The 19,129-nt window shown below is 44.0% G+C and overlaps 4 non-coding genes across 4 annotated transcripts; 3 read left to right on the top strand and 1 right to left on the bottom strand.

The window, feature by feature from the left end:
- The first annotated feature begins 1,065 nt into the window (after positions 1-1,065).
- trnaw-cca (transfer RNA tryptophan (anticodon CCA)) lies at positions 1,066-1,137 on the top strand. Its single transcript has one exon. It is a non-coding gene; the product is annotated as a tRNA-Trp (tRNA).
- Positions 1,138-4,085: 2,948 nt separating this feature from the next.
- On the top strand, positions 4,086-4,158 carry trnav-aac (transfer RNA valine (anticodon AAC)). The gene has a single exon. It is a non-coding gene; the product is annotated as a tRNA-Val (tRNA).
- Positions 4,159-6,987: 2,829 nt separating this feature from the next.
- On the bottom strand, positions 6,988-7,070 carry trnal-cag (transfer RNA leucine (anticodon CAG)). Its single transcript has one exon. It is a non-coding gene; the product is annotated as a tRNA-Leu (tRNA).
- A 159-nt stretch (positions 7,071-7,229) lies between these two features.
- On the top strand, positions 7,230-7,303 carry trnai-uau (transfer RNA isoleucine (anticodon UAU)). Its single transcript has one exon. It is a non-coding gene; the product is annotated as a tRNA-Ile (tRNA).
- Positions 7,304-19,129: the final 11,826 nt, after the last annotated feature.

Raw genomic sequence — 19,129 nt, 5'->3', positions numbered from 1 at the left:
GGGCAAGAAGGTGGCAGATGCAGTATAATGTGGGAAAATGTGAGGTTATTCACGTTGGTAGGAAGAACAGAAAAACAGATTATTTTTGAAATGGTGAGAAACTATTAAATGTTGATGTCCAGAGAAACTTGGGTGTCCTGGACACCTGAACTCCAGGTTGTGCTAACCTAGTATCAGCATCCAAAACCTGATGACAGAGAAAGGCTAAATAAGCACTAAGACATGAAACAATCCTTGGTGGTTTCTGAGAGTCAGCAAAGTGGGATGGTTTACGACCATGAGTTAAGATCAGTGGTGCTTACGTACAGAACAATGCAGCCGAATCGTATAAAGATAGGGCATGCTCCCTTCTCAAATGTTAGAGCTCTCAATAGGGGACAGTCAGAAGCCCATTGCCACAGGCAGTCCGCAAAGGTCAGGTCTGATATACCTGGATTCGCAGATAGGTCAGGTTGTGTTGATTGCTTGTCATTAATCTAATCTGTAGACAGTTGTATTATAATAATAATACTGTTGAATGTAATGTTGAAGACAGCTGTAGTGCAACTCTGTTGTAAGTCAATCTATTAAACTTGCTATTTTGTAACGCTCTGGCTAAAATCAAGTGGAAGTTATTGTTGATGGATTAACAACCCATAGTTGCCACAGTAACGGGAGAAATCCGCGAACAAACATTCACTTCATATGTAAACATCACACCCATAGTTTATATTTTCACACGTTCTTTTTTGCAGTTCTAACCAAAGTCCAAACATCGAAAGTCCACGTGTTTTTCAGAAGTTTCCCGTCCTGTTATGTATCTTGAGCAGTTTCCCACATCCTTTTCCTGTGATTTGATAATTCTGGGTGCAGGATGAATGTAATTGGATTTGCTGCAGTCCGCTGACAGCAGGCGATGGAAGCGAGCGCCATGCTGCCGCTGACAGGTGAAGGCGACATCTGATGCTGCCTGACATCCGGTGGGAGTGGGCGGGGATTTGAAAGCCAACACATTCCACCAATCTCAGAGCTATAAAGCGGTGCTTGACAAACATTGATTGAAACAAACACCCATTGCAGCACCTCGGCCTCGTGGCGCAACGGTAGCGCGTCTGACTCCAGATCAGAAGGTTGCGTGTTCAAATCACGTCGGGATCACAGTTTTTTCCCTTCGAGCTTGTTTGGATTATTCCGCAATTAATGTTTTCTTTGTGTCTTCACAATTCACAGAACCCTGCTCTGAAATCTGCCTCTGATTCCCCAGTGTCAGGGAGGGAAGCACCTGTTGCCCTCATTTATTTAATGTAACAAACAGAAGACAAACACACGTCTTCGTTCAAAAACCACCCTGCAGGTGGACACATAGTGAGATAAACACAGGGCAGAGATGCAGACAGCATCCGGAAACATCTGGAAATAGACAAAAGAAATAGATTGAGCGCTTTGTTAACAGAAAATTGTCTGAACCTCCACGGTCAATGAAAGGGCTTTTGTTGGTCGATTTCCCATTGCACCTTATAATTCAGGAGAACTTGGTAGATGATTGGTTGGGTTCCCTTGTCCCCCACCAGCGGAAATGGTTTGTCGTTCCCACTCTCCGAACTCCTTTCAAAAGCCACTCTGTCCATAGCCCACACATCCTTCCAGATTAAAAGGGAATAAAGTCGAAGTGAGCGTCACTGTGGATCAGTTTTCTCTCACTCAACGTTATCTGTTCAATGAAGTAAAAGATGCTGCTGACAAAGAAAAAGGGAACAGCCACTATCTCCCCTTTTGGCAGGATCAAAAAATCAAACCGGATGTTGATGGAAACCAAGTTCCAACATAATGTTTCTGTTTAGGATTGAACTAGGGACTTTTCGCGTGTAAAGTAAACGTGATAATCGCTATAATAAAGAAACTATTCGAATGACAATCAACACAATCGGCAAATGAATGGTGTCCTCTCTCTGCTCGTACTTGGACCGTGTTGTTTCAAGGACAGCAAGAGACACAGACAGTGGCTGCCCCCCCCCCCACCTTTTCTTTAAAAACTCTTAATTTTACATCAGTAAACAGATACGTTTGAGCAAGAAAATGTGGAAAACTATAAAGACCACATTAATGTAGAAATACGTGAATAGTTACTTGACCATAAAAGAGAAAAGCATGATGGGTATTTGACCAATGTTAACTCCTTGACTCCCATACATAGGGTAGTTACAATTTCACACACACACACATTAATGTGGTCTTTATAGTTTTCCACAAGAGAACTGATCCACAGTGACTCTCATTGCAAGAGCATCAGATCTCAGGGTAGTGGGTTTGAGCCCCACGTTGGGCGAGTACCGTTTTAAACTTTTATGCTGCTTCCACCGGTGAGCCCCAGCTCTGACACTTCCCCCCGCCCCCCACTACTCCGTATCACCCCGCACCATGGGGCCGCGCCCGGGCTGAATTTATCCATTTAGCTTTCCGCCCCTGTCGCAGCATGAAATGGTCCTTACCAAAGTCACAAATGATATCCTATGGGACTACCACCATGATAAACTATCCCTCCTCATCCTTCTCAAATACAATATCTCTCCGTGCTGTTATGCTGTTAGACGAGTTTCCTCTCTCTGCTCTGATTTGGAATGTGTTGCTTTTCCGTCTGACAACACTTAGTATCGCATCATGTTAGTCCACAAGTCGAGATCATTCGGCCCATCGTGCCTGTGCCGGGTCAAGCACACGTATTCGTTCAAAATTCGTTCAGAGATAGATTGAGTGCTTTGTTATCAGAAAATTGCCTGAACTCCGACAGTCTACAGCTTTCCTCCTCGCTATCAACCACACGGCCGATTTTTGTGTCACCCGCAAATTTCTTAATCTTGGCCCCTACGTTAAAGTTCAAATCGTTAATGTATACCACAAAAAGCAAAGGACGAAGTACCGAGCCCTGCGGCACCCCACTGGAAACAGCCTCCAGCCGCAAAAACACCGGTCAACCATTACCCTTTGCTTCCTGCCACTGAGCCAATTTTGCATCCACCAAGACACATTCCCTTGGATCACATGGGCCTTTACTTTTTTGACCAATTTGCCATGTGGGAACTTTTCAAAAGCCTTGCTAAAATCCATGCAGACTACATCAATTACGCTACCCTCATCGATCCTCCTTGTCACCTCCTCGAAAAATTCTATCAGGTCAGTGAGACACGACCTCCCCTGAACGCTCAGAATACATTTTTTTAATTCGTTCATGGGATATGGGCGTCGCTGGCGAGGCCAGCATTTATTGCCCATCCATCATTGCCCTTGAGAAGGTGGTGGTGAGCCGCCTTCTTGAACCGCTGCAGTCTGTGTGGTGAAGGTTCTCCCACAGTGCGACTTGGCAACAGACAAAGCACCGGTGGGCGCGCCGGTTGCAGGAGAGCTGGTTGGCGGTGATATCGATGCTTTGAGCGAGACCAGACCGTTCCCATGTTTCCACAAACAATGTCCCATCCTTTATTTCTGGAAAAGTAACACTGATAGTGGACAATTGCATTTCTGTTGCTGCAACATGTAACTTTGGCTAGGTGACACGCTGCTTTAGTGTATCTTGCAAGAACAAAACCAGCGGGCGGTCTCTGTGGCGCAATCGGTTAGCGCATTCGGCTATTAACCAAAAAGTTGGTGATTTGAGCCCACCCAGGAACGGAAGTTGCACCTTTTTCTTCCCACTTTCCGATACATTGCCTCATTCTGATAGCCCTGAAGCCGGTACCAGGTTTTAATTCCTGATCAGCAGTAACTGGGAACACTTTAAATGGCTCCGATCTCTTAATCTCATTTCAATTTTTCTAATGTGTGATTTGGCTGCAAGAAAACACTCTGTGAACAATGTCATCTGAGCATGCCTGATTCGCCATAATTTACACTGCCATCGGATATCAGGCACATGAAAAAAAAACAGTGAAATGTCTGTGTGAGCGCGATGCTCTGGGATTCCCTGCCTGACCATCGCCACCGATCCTTCTCTGCAGCCTTCCTAAATACAGCGCAGTAAATGTATCCCTGTGAAATCAGCTCCTGGACAGTAATACGGAAATTAGTTTGGCTGAGGGGGTTTGCTCCTAGCACGGAGCGTCAAATGTCAGGTTTCCGTAGTGTAGTGGTTATCACGTTCGCCTAACACGCGAAAAGTCCCCGGTTCAAAACCGGGCGGAAACATTTTGTAACCTTGTCCCCATTAAAAATGATTAAATATTAAACGATTCACATTGCTGAATAATGTGAACAAAGTCCATTTCTGCCAGCCCTGTTGTTGCAGTCCGCTGAGAGCAGGCGATTGGGGGTGAAGGGTGATTCTAATACTGTCTCATTCCCGGAGGGATCTGGCGGAGATTTGACAAGCCCTATCCATTCAACCAATACATGAAACGGTGTTTGAGAAACATTTATACATATAATAACATCCAGGATCCTGTCTTCAGAGTACGTGGCGCAAAGTTCTGACTCCAGATCAAAAGTTCACATCACATCGGGGTCACTGTTTCTTTCACCGCTCACATGAGACTGGATAATTCCAGAATGAAGGTATCTACCCAGTGGCAGGGAGGGGAGCGCCTGATACCCTCATTTGTTTCATGCAACAAACTGACATGATTCAAAATCGACCTGCAGATGGACACACACAGAAAAATGACAACCACAGAAACAGACAGCAAGTACTTGCATATATATATATATATATATATATATATATATATAGTGCAGTTAACGTGGTCAGACGATTTAAGCTCGGTGAACTTTCTTCAGCTTTCTGAAATGTACTTGTCCATCCTTCATAGGTCACGGGAAATATATTTTTTGCCTTTCGAAAAAAGACGCGAAAAGCAGAGACATGTTTTCAACACGGCTGGTGAAATGGCCGGACTATCATAAATTAGGAGTCGCCTGTGAAACATTTGAAGGCGACTACCTAAAAATCACTTAGTGCAAATTTAAAATCACGGTTACTATTTATTTAGGTCTGAAAGAAATAACAATAAACGTGTCAGTCAGTGCCCGCGGTGAGACGGTGATGAACTTGTTTGCTGCGAAGTTCACCGCTGTACTAAAGTTGACGCCGTTTAAAAGATGCGAACAAACTCAATGTAAAGGATGAGCTCATAACCAACAGGTCCCGTCATCGTCAAACACCTCCTTTCTTGTTCAATAGAGGAAGCAGAGGCGTGTACATCATCAGACGCCAGCAACTTTAAGAAATGGAACAGATAAAGGGACAGATGCAAGTTCCAAATCTTTTCAATGCAAAGTTATTTCACTTCACTTAAAGTGCCGTGAGGCTGAAAACGGGTCCCAGATGATTTGCGTTCACTCGTGACTTGTTTTCCAGTGTTTGTCCGTCAGGATTGCAATTCAATTTGTATTGGATATTGAAGATATTTCAGGATGATTGCACAACATACCATGTGTAAAGCAACCATCTTGATAACTTCAATCATCACACACTCTACATCGACGCTGCAGAGACCCCAGCACCCCTTTCAATATTGTTTAACTTAACTCACAGTTTTCAAAAGGGAATTGGATAAACGCTTGGATGGAAACATTTTCAGGGCGAAATGGGAAACAGCAGGCGAATGGAACGAACTGGACAGCTCTTTCAGAGAGCTGGCACAGGCACGATGGGCCGAATGGCATCCGAATAGCGCTGTCTTATTCTATGATTCTAATAATAGATCAATTTCCGCCTTTCACTGAGCCTCCCTAAATGGAGCGCAGTAATCGTGTCCCTGTGAAATGAGCTCCTGAACAGTAATACGGAAATTAGCGTGACTGAGCGGTTTGAAACTCTGGTCAGGCTCCGAACAGGAAATTTCCTCTCTAGGTTTGATTAGTTTATCAATTATCTCCCCCCCCCCTTTCGATCTTAAATGTATTTTCATATTTTGTTGATCTCTTCTTCTACTGTCATGCCCACAATACTAGTCTCCCTGGTAAATACAGTTCTGGTCACCCTATTATAGAAAGGATATTATTAAACTAGAAAGAGTGCAGAAAAGATTTACTAGGATGCTACCGGGACTTGATGGTTTGACTTATAGGGAAAGGTTGGACAGACTGGGACTTTTTTCCCTGGAGAGTAGGAGGTTAAGGGGTGATCTTATAGAAGTCTATAAAATAAAGAGGGGCAGAGATAAGGTAGATCGTCAAAATCTTTTCCCAAAGGTAGGGGAGTCTATAACGAGGGGGCATAGATTTAAGGTGAGAGGGGAGAGATACAAAAGGGTCCAGAGGGGAATTTTTTTCACTCAAAGGGTGGTGAGTGTCTGGAACGAGCCGCCAGAGTCAGTCGTAGAGGCGGGTACAATTTTGTCTTTTAAAAAGCAGTTGGACAGTTACATGGGTAAGATGGGTATAGAGGGATATGGGCCAAGTGCAGGCAATTGGGACTAGCTTAGTGGTATAAACTGGGCGACGTGGACATGTTGGGCCGAAGGGCCTGTTTTCATGTTGTAACTTCTATGATTCTATGATTCTATCAAATACCGAAGCAAAGTGATTATTTAATATTTCTGCCATTTCGCTGTCATTGCTGTGAGTTTGTCGTGTGTATCCCTTCGTGGCCCGATTCCTATCCTTGGCTGTTGATGTGTCTGGAATACTTTGCTTTTTTTGATATTCCTTTTTGCCTTTCGAATAGTTCTTTAGACTTCCCCTCTCTCCTTTATTGTCCAGTGTGGGCCTTTTTATTTAGTTTCAAATTTGCACTTATTTCTTTATTCATCCCTGGTGTGTCATTTCTGGATAGTTTGTTTTTAGTGGGATATATTTCTCCTGGACTCCATTGATCACCGTTTTAAATGTTTCCCACTGCTGTTCTATTTCTTTGTCCAGGTCATTAATATGTCAACCATTTCATCGTTCGAATCTTCTCAAGTCACATTTCCATGACAAAGCCAGTTGCTTTTGTGGGAGGAGCAAATCAACTTGGTAGAAAAATCAGCTGCAGCCCAATCCACAAAAAAAATATTTCCACGGAAAAGTAAAAAATGTCAGAAGTGGGATTCGAACCCACGCCTCCAGAAAAAACTGCAACCTGAACGCAGCGCCTTAGACCGCTCGGCCATCCTGACTACCGCGCTGTGATTTCATTCTGCATAATTTCTGCACTTTAAAGAAAAGGGGGAGCAGCCACTGTCGGTATCTCGTGTTGCACTTGAAACAACACATTCCAAGTCCGAGCAGAGAGAGGACACCATTCATTAGCTCAATTTGTTGAGTGCAACGCTATCGGTTTCCGTAGTGTAGCGGTTATCACGTTTGCTTTATACGCAAAAAGTCCCCGGTTTGATCCCGGGCGGATTCATTATGTTGGAACTTGGTCTCCACAAACATCCAGATCGATTTTCTTCTCCTGCCATGAAGGGAGACAGTGGCTGCTCCCTTATTCTTTGTCAGCTGCATCTTTTACTTCATTAAACAGATAATTTTGAGTGAGAGAAAGCTGATCCACAGTGACGCTCTTTTCAAGTTTTATTCCCTTTTAATCTGGAAGGATATATTGTCTTTGGACAGAGTGGCTTTTGAAAGGAGTTAGTGGGGTGGGAACGACAAACCTTTTCCGCTGGTGGGGGACAGGGGAATACGAACCAACCATCCACCAAGTTCTCCCGAATTCTCCGGTTCAATGGGAAACCGACCAACAAAAGCCCTTTCATTGACCGTGGAGGTTCAGACAATTTTCTGAGAACAAAGCGCTCAATCTATTTCTTTTGTCTATTTCCCGATGTTTCCGGATACTGTCTGCATCTCTGCCCTGTTTTTATCTCACTATGTGTCCACCTGCAGGGTGGTTTTTGAACGAAGACGTGTGTTTGTCATCTGTTTGTTACATTAATTAAATGAGGACATCAGGTGCTTCCCTCCCTGACACTGGGGAACCAGAGGCAGACTTTAGCGCAGGGTCCTGTTAATTGTGAAGACGCAAATAAAACATTAATTGCGGGATTATAAAAACCAGCTCTGAGGGAAAAACACTATGCCTCCAACGTGATTTAAACAGGCAACCTTCTGACCTGCAGTCAGACGCGCTACCGTTGCGCAAAGAGGCCAGACTGATACAATGGTTGTTTGTTTATATCAATGTTTATCAAGCACCGCTTTATTCATCCGATATTGTTGGAATGGGTTGGCTTTCAAATCCCCGCCCACTCCCACCGGATGTCAGGCGGCATCAGAAGTCGCCTTCACCTGTCAGGGGCATCATGGCGCTCGCTTCCATCGCCTGCTGTCAGCGGACTGCAGCAAATCCAATTACATTCATCCTGCGCCCAGAATTATCACATCACAGGAAAAAGATGTGGGAAACTGCTCAAAATACATAACAGGAGGGGAAACTTCTGTGAAACACTTAGACTTTTGGAGTTTCGACTTCGATTAGAACTGCAAAAAAGAACGTGAGAAAATATAAACTATGGGTGTGATGTTTATACATAAAGTGAATGTTTGTTCGCGGATTTCTCCCGTTACTGTGGCAACTATGGGTTGTTAATCCATCAACAATAACTTCCGCTTGATTTTAGCCCGAGTGGTTACAAAATAGCAAATTTAATAGATTGACTTACAACAGAGTTGCACTACAGCTGTCTTCAACATTACATTCAACAGTATTATTATTATAATACAACTGTTTACAGATTACATTAATGGCAAGCAATCAACACAACCTGACCTGTCTGCAAATCCTGGAATATCGGTCCTGACCTTTGCGGACTGCCTGTGGCAATGGACTTCTGACTGACCCCTATTGAGAGCTCTAACATTTGAGAAGGGAGCGTGTCCTATCTTTATACGATTCGGCTGCATTGTTCTGTACGTAAGCACCACTGATCTTAACTCATGGTCGTAAACCATCCCACTTTGCTGACTCTCAGAAACCACCAAGTATTGTTTCATGTCTCCGTGTTTATTTAGCCTTTCTCCGTCATCTGGTTTTGGATGCTTATACTAGGTTAGCACAACCTGGAGTTCAGGTGTCCAGGACACCCAAGTTTCTCTGGACATTAACATTTAATATTTTCTCACCATTTGAAAAATATTCTGTTTTTCTGTTCTTCCAAACAAAGTGAATAACCTCACATTATACTCCATCTGCCACCTTCTTGCCCACACACTTAACCTGTCTATATCCCTTTACAGACTCTTTGTGTCCTCTTCACAGCTTACTTTCCCACCTAGTTTTGTTTCATCAGCAAACTTGGATACGTTACACTCGATCCCTTCAACAAGTCATTAAAAGTCTTCTATAGGCATATAAATAGTAAACGGGTAGTCAGAGGAGTGGTAAGAACGATTTGGGACCAACGAGGAGGTCTACGCATGAAGGCAGAGGGCATGGCTGAGGTAGTAAATGAGTATTTTGCACCTGTCTTTACCAAGGAAGAAAATGCTGCCGAAATCACAGTAAAAGGAGAGGTAGTTGAGATACTGGATGGGGTGAAAATTGATAAAGAGTAGATACTAGAAAGGCTGGCTGTACTTAAAGTAGAGAAGTCACCTGGACGGAATGGGATGCATCTTAGGTTGCTGAGGGAAGTAAGGGTGTGAATTGCAAGGTGCTGGCCATAATCTTTCAATCCTCCTTCGATACAGGGTTTGGTGTCAGAGAACTGGAGAATTGCAGATGTTACACCCTTGTTCAAAAAGGGTGTAAGGATAAACCCAGCAACTACAGGCCAGTCAGTTTAACTTCAGTGGTGGGAAGCTTTTAGAAATGATAATCTGGGACAAAATTAATGGTCATTTGGACAAGTGTGGATTGATAATAGAAAGCCACTGTGGATTTGTTAAAGGCAAATCATGATTGAGTTTTGTGATGAGTTAACAGGGAGGGCCGATGAGGGCAATGTGGTTGATGTTGTGTATATGGCCTTTCAAAAGGCGTTTGATAAAGTGCCAAAAATAGGCTTGTCAAAAGGGGCGATAGTGGCTGCTTCCTTATTCTTTAAAAGCGCTTTCTGTTATTTCACTCAACAGATAACTTTGAGTGAGCGAATAGTGATCCACAGTGACGCTTATTTCAAGTTTATACACTTTGAATCTGAAAGGATATATTGGCCTTGGAAGGAGTGCAGCACAGATTCACCAGATTGTAACCAGGGTGCAATGCGTTAAATTATGAGAAGTAGTTATATAAACTAGGCTGAAAATCACACAAGTCACACTGCAAAAAGTTTTCATTTTTGCTTCATACATTAATGACCTGGACTTGGGTATACAGGGTATAATTTCAAAGTTTGCAGATGACATGAAACTCGGGAATGCAGTAAACAATGTTTGGATAGTATCAGACTTCAGGAGGACATAGACTGCCTGGTGAAATGGACTTTATTAATAGAGGCATCGATAAAAAAGCAACAAAGTTATGCTAAACGTTTATAAAACACTGGTTAGGCTGCAGCTGGAGTATTGTGTTCAATTCTGGGCTACACAATTTAGGAAAGATGTCAAGGCCTTGGAGAGGGTGCAGAGGACATTTACTAGAATGGTAACAGAGATGAGGGACTTCAGTTATGTGGCGAGAATGGAGAAGCTGGGATTATCCCCTGACAGCAGAGAAGGTTAAGGGGAGATTATTTGATAGAGGTGTTCAAAATTATGAAAGGTTTTGATAGAGCAAATAAGGAGAAACTGTTTTCAGTGGCAGAAGGGTCAGTAACAAGAGGACACAGATTTAAAGTAATTGGCAAAAGAGCCAGAGGCGACATGAGGGAACATAATTTACGCAGCGAGTTGTTATGATCTGGAATGCGCTGCCTGAACGGCCGGTGGAAGCAGATTCAATAGTAACTTTCAAAAGGGGATTGGATAAATACTTGAAAAGGAAAACAATTGCAGGGCTTATGAGGAAAGAGCTTATGGGTGGTGAGACATCTTGGATAGCACTTTCAAAGAGCAAGCACAGGCACAATGGGCCGAATGATCTCCTTCTGTGTTGTAACATATCAAGTGTTGCTGGAACGAGAAGCAACGCATTCCAAGTCAGAACAGAAACAGGAGACTAAGTCAGTTCCCCATTGTTTTTAACGAGCTAGTAATGGTTTCCGTAGTGTAGCGGTTATCACGTTTGCTATATACGCGAAAGGTTCCCGAGTGTAAACATTATGTTGAACCTTGCTCACGATAAACATCCAGGGAGGAGTTTTTTCTCCTGCCAAAAAGGGCGACAGTATCTGCTCCCTTATTCTTGAAAAGCTGCATCTTTTACTTCACTAAATAGTTAACTTTGAGTGAGAGAAAACTGATCCTCAGTGATGCTCATTTCAAGTTTTGGCCTTGGAAGGAGCTCAGCCCAGATTTACCAGAATGTCAGCAGGGCTCGAAGGGTTAAATTATGAGGAGCGGTTACATACTTGTATTCCCTGGAATATAGAAGGCTTTTTAGGATTTTGAAAGATAGATAGACAAACCCTTTCCGCTGGTGAGGGAGTCTAAGACAATATCACAATATCACAATAGCTGTTTTTACGAGTGAAAACGGCCGGACGCATCACTGTGAGTGCAAGAGACGAGACTCTGGGTGTCGCGTCCTGGACAGTGAATGTCAAAACTTTTAAAAGATGCAGAAAGCGTTAGGGGTTCAGATACACAAACCTCGAATGGGAATGAGATTTTGTCAGAGGTTGCAGCCTTCCATACTTCTATTGCCCTTTGCGAGACACCTCAGCCGAATCCTACTTCCCAGCACTCGGTCAGTAGCCTTGTATGTTACGCCACTTTAGTTGCATCTCGAAGTATTATTTAAATGTAACGAGGGATTCTGCCTCTACCACCCTTTCAGGCAGTGCGTTTCAGACCCCCACCACCCTCTGGATGAAAAAAATTCTCCTCAGCTCCCCTCTCATCCTTCCACCAATCACTTTAAATCTATGCCCCCCTGGTAATTGACCTCCCTGCTAAGGTAAATAGGTCCTTCCCATTCACTCTACCTCGGCCCTTCATAATTTTGTACACCTCAATTAAATTACCCCTCAGCCTCCACTGTTCCAATGAAAACAACCCAAGCCTATGCAATCTTTCCTCACAGCCAAAATTTTCCAGCCCTGGCAACCTCCTCGTAAATCTCCTCTGTACCCTCTCCATTGCAAGCACATCTTTTTTGACCAGTCTGCCAATTGGGACCTGGTCAAAAGCCTTGCTAAAATCTATGCAGACTACATCAAAGTACTCCAGGTGTGTTCTCACCAAAGCCCTATTTAATTGCAGCAAGACTTCCTTACTCTTATACTCCAACCTCCTTGCAAAAAGGCCAACATAACATTGTTCTTCCTAATTTCTTGCTGTATCAGAATGTTAAATTTCTGTGATTTGTTTACAAGTACACCGAACTCCCTCTGAATACCAACATTTATTGGACTCTCACCTTTTAAATATACTCTGCTTTTCTATTCTTCCAACCAAAGTGGACAATTTCACATTTTCCCACCTTATAATCCAACTGCCACCTTCTTACCCAATCACTTAACCTCTCCACCTCCCTTTGCGTCCTCCTCATGGCTTACATTCCCACCTACCTTTGTATCAGCAGCAAACTTGGATACATTACACTCGGTCCCCTCATCTAAGTCATTAATATGGAATGTAAACAGCAATTGCAACATAAATTGTCCGCCCAGGATCGAAAGCAGGGCCGTTCGCGTGTCAAGCGAACTGGTAACCACTACACCACAAAAAAACCGCTGGTGACTTATACTGGGCAGAGGGGAACCGACCAGTCACCTCTGTCTGCTCTGATTGGGACAGTTTTACCTCTCTTTAAACAACATCTCTCCTGTCCCACACTAAAATCATGGAATAGAATCATAGAATATTACAGCACAGAAGGAGGCCATTCAGCAGTGTTGCCCTGCCTACTCTTTGAAAGAGCTGTCCAATTTAGTCCAAAAAACCCTGCCTTTCCCCCCTAAATTTGCAAATCAGTCCTCTTCAAGTACCTGTCCAATTGCCTTTTGAAAGTTCATATGAAAGCTGCTTCCACCACTCTTTCAGGGAGTGGCTACCAGATCGGAACAACCCTCTGTGTGAAAAAAAATCTCCTCATTTCCCCTCTCGTCCTAAAAGCTCTCAATCCTTCTCCACGGATGCCTTTTTACAAACATTTCATTCATCAAAAGCACACAAGTTACTCAGGAAAAAGTCTTCATTTTCAAGTAATTAACGTTCCGAAGGAGCTCCCTAATTTCCCTCCCCTAACCTTATGAATCAGATCATTCTCGTCCGGATCCTTTTCCACATGAACCGGCCTCCCCCGACCTCAGGAAGTAGCCATTCTGATTCTCTGACTGTGGCCCGCTTTTTTCGGGCAGTTGGTTTGACAGGGACCTCACACCGCACCCTCCTCCCCTGTTTTCTTCCACATCCGCAGATTGGGGCCGGGCCTGGACTGATTTTTTTTCTCTGCCTCACCCGGGGCCACTGAGTCTCCAACTCAGATCACAAACCAGCTCTCCTACACCCGATCACCAACTCACCCAGTTTGTAAATTGAAACCGGAGCAAGTGCCTCGTAAGAGGGCAATAGATGGAGGGGAGGCAGCAACCTCTGATAAAATCTCAGGCTCATCAGAGAGGTTTGTGTATCTGAACCCCGAATAACCTTCTGCTCCGTTTAAAGTTTTGACCATTGCACACTACGCGGCACTGACAGACTCGTCTCTTGCACTGACAGTCAAGAAAGCGGAGGGTTCACTCGCGAAAGCAGCGTCAAAGTTTAAAACAGAATTCGCCCATTAAGGGTCTCATGTGCGACTGACTGAATTCGCCGGGCCTGCTGAAGTGTTTCCATTTGGTCTGTTATTGCAGCGAGGTGGCTGCTGAATCCGCCCCAGGGGCTTAGTTTAGAATCGTGGAAGGATACAACTCAGACGCAGGCCATTCGGGCCATCGCGCCCGTGCCTTGTCCGACAAACCATGTACCAGATTCTCCTGAATTCCAAGGTGTGGAACGAAAGTGAACAACAAAAGGCCTTACATTCGACCGTGGAGGTACAGGCAATTCTCTGAGAAACCGGGTTGTCTATTTCCCGGTGTTTGCCTGTCTCTCTGGTTGTGTTTATCTCTGTGCGTGTGGAGCTGCAGGCTGATTTTGAATTAATAAGTGTGTTTGTGTATGTTTCTTGCAATAAATAAATGAGGGAATCAGACGCTTCTCTCCCTGACAGTGGGGAATTCGTGAGGCGGAATTCAGAGCAGGATTCTGTTTGTTGTGAAAACGGGATTGTAATAAGGAAGCGGGAATTATCCAGCCTCCTAACAACACTAAGGACAACTGTGACCCCGACGTGATTTAAACACACAACTTTCTAATCTGGAGTCAGACGCGCTACCGTTGCGCTACAAGGTCTGACAGCAAAGATTTGGATGTTTACCTTTATGAAAGTTTCTCACACACCGTTTCATTTATTTCAGATTACTAAATCCCCTCCCACTCCCACCGGGTGTCAGGCAGCCTCAGAAGCTGCCTTCACCTGTCCGCGGCAGCACGACTGCAGCAAATCCAATTACACACACCCGGCACCCAGAATCATCACATCACAGGAAAGGAACTGCTCAAAATGCACAATAGGGCGGGCAGCATCTGAAAAAACTCTGAGAGTTTCTGTGTGTGGAATTTGTTCAGGACTGCGAACAGGACGGTGTGAAAATTTAAACAATGGATGTGTACAAATGGATGTCATGCTTCTTTACAAAGTGAGTGTTTATGTTATGTGTGCCATTTATAAATTTATTTTAATTATTTTTACAATATGATATATCTTGTTATAAATATATATGATTGCATCTGTGACACTTATAAATACATTTGGGTGTAACTGTGTGGTGGTTATCATTATATCGCTGTGTATCTGTGTTATGTATTTGTGTGTAATAAGAAATAAGACATAGAGAAATAAATATCCAGAAAATACATTGACATTATATACACCCCAATAAGTGAATAAATAATACAGATACATGTAAATACATTTGTAAGCAGCAGTCATGAAAGGCATTTACTTCTCCTGGCTTCGGGATGAGCCGGTGGGCGTCAAAACCTGCCTTGGACGGAGACCGGGTTGCTGATTGCGGGAAGAGCAAATCAACTGGGCCGAAAAATCAACTGCAGCTCAAGCAACAAATAAACCATCCAAGATAAAGCAGCCAGCTTGATTGGCACCCCATCCACCACCCTAAACATTCACTCCCTTCACCACCGGCGCACCATGGCTGCAGTGTGTACCATCCACAGGATGCACTGCAGCAACTCGCCAAGGCTTCTTCGACAGCACCTCCCAAACCCGCGAACTCTACTGCCTAGAAGGACAAGAGCAGCAGGTACATGGGAACAACACTACCTGCACGTTACCCTCAAAGTCACACACCATCCCGACTTGGAAATATATCGTAAACAATTTTACAACACCAAGTTATAGTCCAGCAATTTTATTTTAAATTCACAAGCTTTCGGAGACTTCCTCCTTCCTCAGGTAAATGTTTACCTGAGGAAGGAGGAAGTCTCCGAAAGCTTGTGAATTTAAAATAAAATTGCTGGACTATAACTTGGTGTTGTAAAATTGTTTACAATTGTCAACCCCAGTCCATCACCGGCATCTCCACATCCTGGAAATATATCGCCGTTCCTTCATTGTCGCTGGGTCAAAATCCTGTAACTCCCTTCCCAACAGCACTGTGGGAGAACCGTCACCACACGGACTGCAGCGGTTCAAGAAGGCGGCTCACCACCACCTTCTCAAGGGCAATTAGGGATGGGCAATAAATGCTGGCCTCGCCAGCGACGCCCACATCCCGTGAACGAATTTTTAAAAAGGTGAATCTTTTAATCACCATTAATAAACGCACAACTTTCTGTTTCGCACTGAATGAAATGCTAACAAGTTTGCCGAGTGACTGTCGAAACTACGCTAACTTTTGTAACTTTCATCCCTTCTCATTTTACGCACTGCTTAAAAGTGTTCAGTGTTAATGAGACCAGGAATCTGGAGCAGCCGTTGTTGAATGTGAAAGGATTGCAGCCCAATTTGCACGAGAGAAAGCTCGCCCCTGGAAGTTTGTGAGGAGCAAGTTCCATCAAATTGTTTCTGACCCGGGATTAAACCGGGAGTTTTTCGTGTGTGAGGCCAACATGATATCCATTACACCACGAAAACATCTATTTATTGCAGCCCAGGTCAGATGGAATTGTTAAAGGAGAAAGTGAACTGCTGACTCCCACTTCTGGGGGATATCCCAAAGCGCTTCATAGAGGTGTAATCAAAAACATAGAATAATTGAAACACAGGAGGCCATTCGGCCCATCGTGCCTGTGCCAGCTCTTTAAACTAAATGGTGCAATTTTAAAGGGGGTGTAGGAACAGAGAGACCTGGGGGCATACGTACACAAATCTTTGAAGGTGGCAGGACAAGTTGAATAGATTGTAAAAAAAAATATCCGGAATCTTTGACTTTATTAATAGAGGCCTAGAGTACTAAAGCAAGGAACTTATGCTAAACATTTATAAATCACTGGTTACGCCCCAGCTGGCCACCACACAATTCTGCCCACCACACTTTAGGAAGGATGTCAAGGCCTTGGAGAGGGAGCAGAGTTGATTTACTAGAATGGTGCCAGTGATGAGGGACTTCAGTGAGGTGGAGAGACTGGAGAAGCTGGGGTTGTTCTACTTTGAACAGAGACGGTTAAGGGGAGATTTAACAGAGGTGTTCAAAATCATGAACGGTTTTGATGGAATAAATAAGGAGAAACTATTTCCAGTGCCAGAAATTATGGTAACCGGAGGGCACAGGTTTAAGGTAATTGGCAACAGAGGAGAGATGAGGAGAATGTTTTTACGCAGCGAGTTGTCATGATCTGGAATGCACTGCCTGAAAGGGTGGTGGAAACAGATTCAATAATAACATTCAAAGGGGAACTGGGGAAATCCTTGAAGGGGAAAATTTTGCAGGGCTTTGGGGAAAGGGAAGGGGAGTGGGTCTAATTGGGTAGCTCTTTCAAAGAATTCGCACAGGCACAATGGGCCGAATGGCCTCCTTCTATGATGTTTCCATGCTGTGATTCTATGTTACGGAGTATTTTCTGATGCAGTAGTTTTCAGGGCAGAGGACCAAGTGGGGATTGAACTCGACGGCAAGTGTATACAGTTCGTTCAAAGGACTGAAGCCGATGGTTTCATTCTTCCCGTCGCTTAGCAGCACGAAATTACTCGGCCATGCAGGCGACTTTTTTTGTCTTCATTCATGGGATGTGGGTGTCAATGGCAAGGTCAGCATTTATTGCACATCCCTAATTGTTCTTGAGAAGGTGCTGGTGAGTCGCCTTCGTGAACTGCACCTTCCATTGACTGTGTCATTGACATTTTCCGGATAGAGAGAAACTATTTCCGCTGGTTGGGGTTCTAGGACTAGGGGGCACAGTCTAAAAATTAGAGCCTGATCTTTCAGGAGTGAAATTAGAAAACACTTCTGCACACCAAAGGTGATAGAAGTTTGGAACTCTCTTCCGCAAACGGCAATGGATGCTAGCTTAATTGCGAATTTTAAATCTGAGATCGATAGCTTTTTGCCAACCGAAGGTATGAAGGGATGTGGACCAAAGGCAGATATATGGAGTTAGACCACAGATTAGCCATGATCTTATCAAATGGCGGAGCGGACTGGAGGGGCTTAATGGCCTACTCCTGTACTGATGGTACATTTCCCCAAGTGTCTGTTCTCTCCACAGTTGTTGAATTATCGCCTTGTGTTTCTAGCATATTTTCGTTTAAAGCTCGGTTTGGGGATGAGACGGTGGGCGTCAAAACGTGCCGTGGATGGAGACCGGGTTGGTTATTGCGGGAAGAGCAATTCAACTGCAGCTCAAGCAACAAATGAAATAGGAGTCAAAATAACCACTGTCATAAGCGGGATTTGAACCCACGCCTCCAGCGGAGACCGCAACCTGAACGCAACGCCTAACTCCACTCGGCCATCTTAACCGACAAATAGCTCGTTCACTCGCATTCCTTTCCACACTGAGACCGCCCCGGAGACAGTTTCACTCACTCCAGTGCTTGGTAAGATAAATGCTGCCATAAAGGCTCGGTGAGCGGGATGCTACCTCCCCGGGTTTTCATGGGCCTATTGTGCATTATTCTTATTTAATCACGGAAATATTCGCAATAAGGAACTAAACAGAATTAAAAGCTTAATCACAGAGAAAGGAAAATCCATGTTACATCTGATAATGTTGCAAATAGCGCTCCCTGGTGGTCTAGTGGTTAGGATTTGGCGCCTTCATCGCTGCAGCCCGGGTTCGATTCCCGGTCAGGAAAGCAACTTTTGAACACATTAATCGCCGATAACGTTATTTTGCAGAATGAAAGGCTGCTGAGGGAAGTTGTAAAACTTTAATAATTTCTTTTGTGCGATGAACTTTTTATCCCTTCTCATTTTACACACTGTATTTTTAAGGGCTCGGTTTAAAATGTTCAGTGCTCGTGAGACCACGAATTTGTGTTAAATTTAACAGGACCGGCACTTTCACAGAGAAAAAAAAAATTGCCCCAACATAATGTTTCCACCCTGGAAACTTTCGCGTGTGAGGCGAACATGATAACCACAACACTGCAGAAACCTCTGTTCTGATCATCAGCCAGAAGTTCGAATGACGGCATTGATTCTCTTTCAGAACTATTCAATTGATCGAAGTTGCACAAGTCACGAAAGAAAAATGTTCATTTTAATGTTATTAAACTCCCAAATGTGGCCTGCCTTGTTTGGACAGGGGTTTGACCCAGACGTCACAGCCTCAACAAAGCATATTCTCAACATCTCCATTGGGAACAGGAGGAGGCCATTTCGCCCCTTGAACCTGTTCCGCCCTTCAATTATATAATGGATGATCAGTACCTCAAATCGATTTGCCCGCCTTTGCTCCCTATCCCTCGATACCCTGACCCAACAAAAATCTATCGATCTCAGTCTTGAAAGCTTCAATTGACCCCCAGCATCCACAGCCTTTCGGGGGACAGAGTTCCAGACTTCTGCTGCCCTTTGTGTAAAAAAGTGCTTCCTGATTTCGAACCTGAATGGCATGGTTCTAATTTTAAGGTTATGTCCCCCTCGTTCTTGATTCCCCAGATGAAACTGATTCTCTCTCT

This window comes from Heptranchias perlo, unplaced genomic scaffold (assembly GCF_035084215.1).
Source record: "Heptranchias perlo isolate sHepPer1 unplaced genomic scaffold, sHepPer1.hap1 HAP1_SCAFFOLD_52, whole genome shotgun sequence".
In the NCBI taxonomy this organism is placed as follows: Eukaryota; Metazoa; Chordata; class Chondrichthyes; order Hexanchiformes; family Hexanchidae; genus Heptranchias; species Heptranchias perlo.
This window is presented reverse-complemented; position numbering and strand designations above follow the sequence as displayed.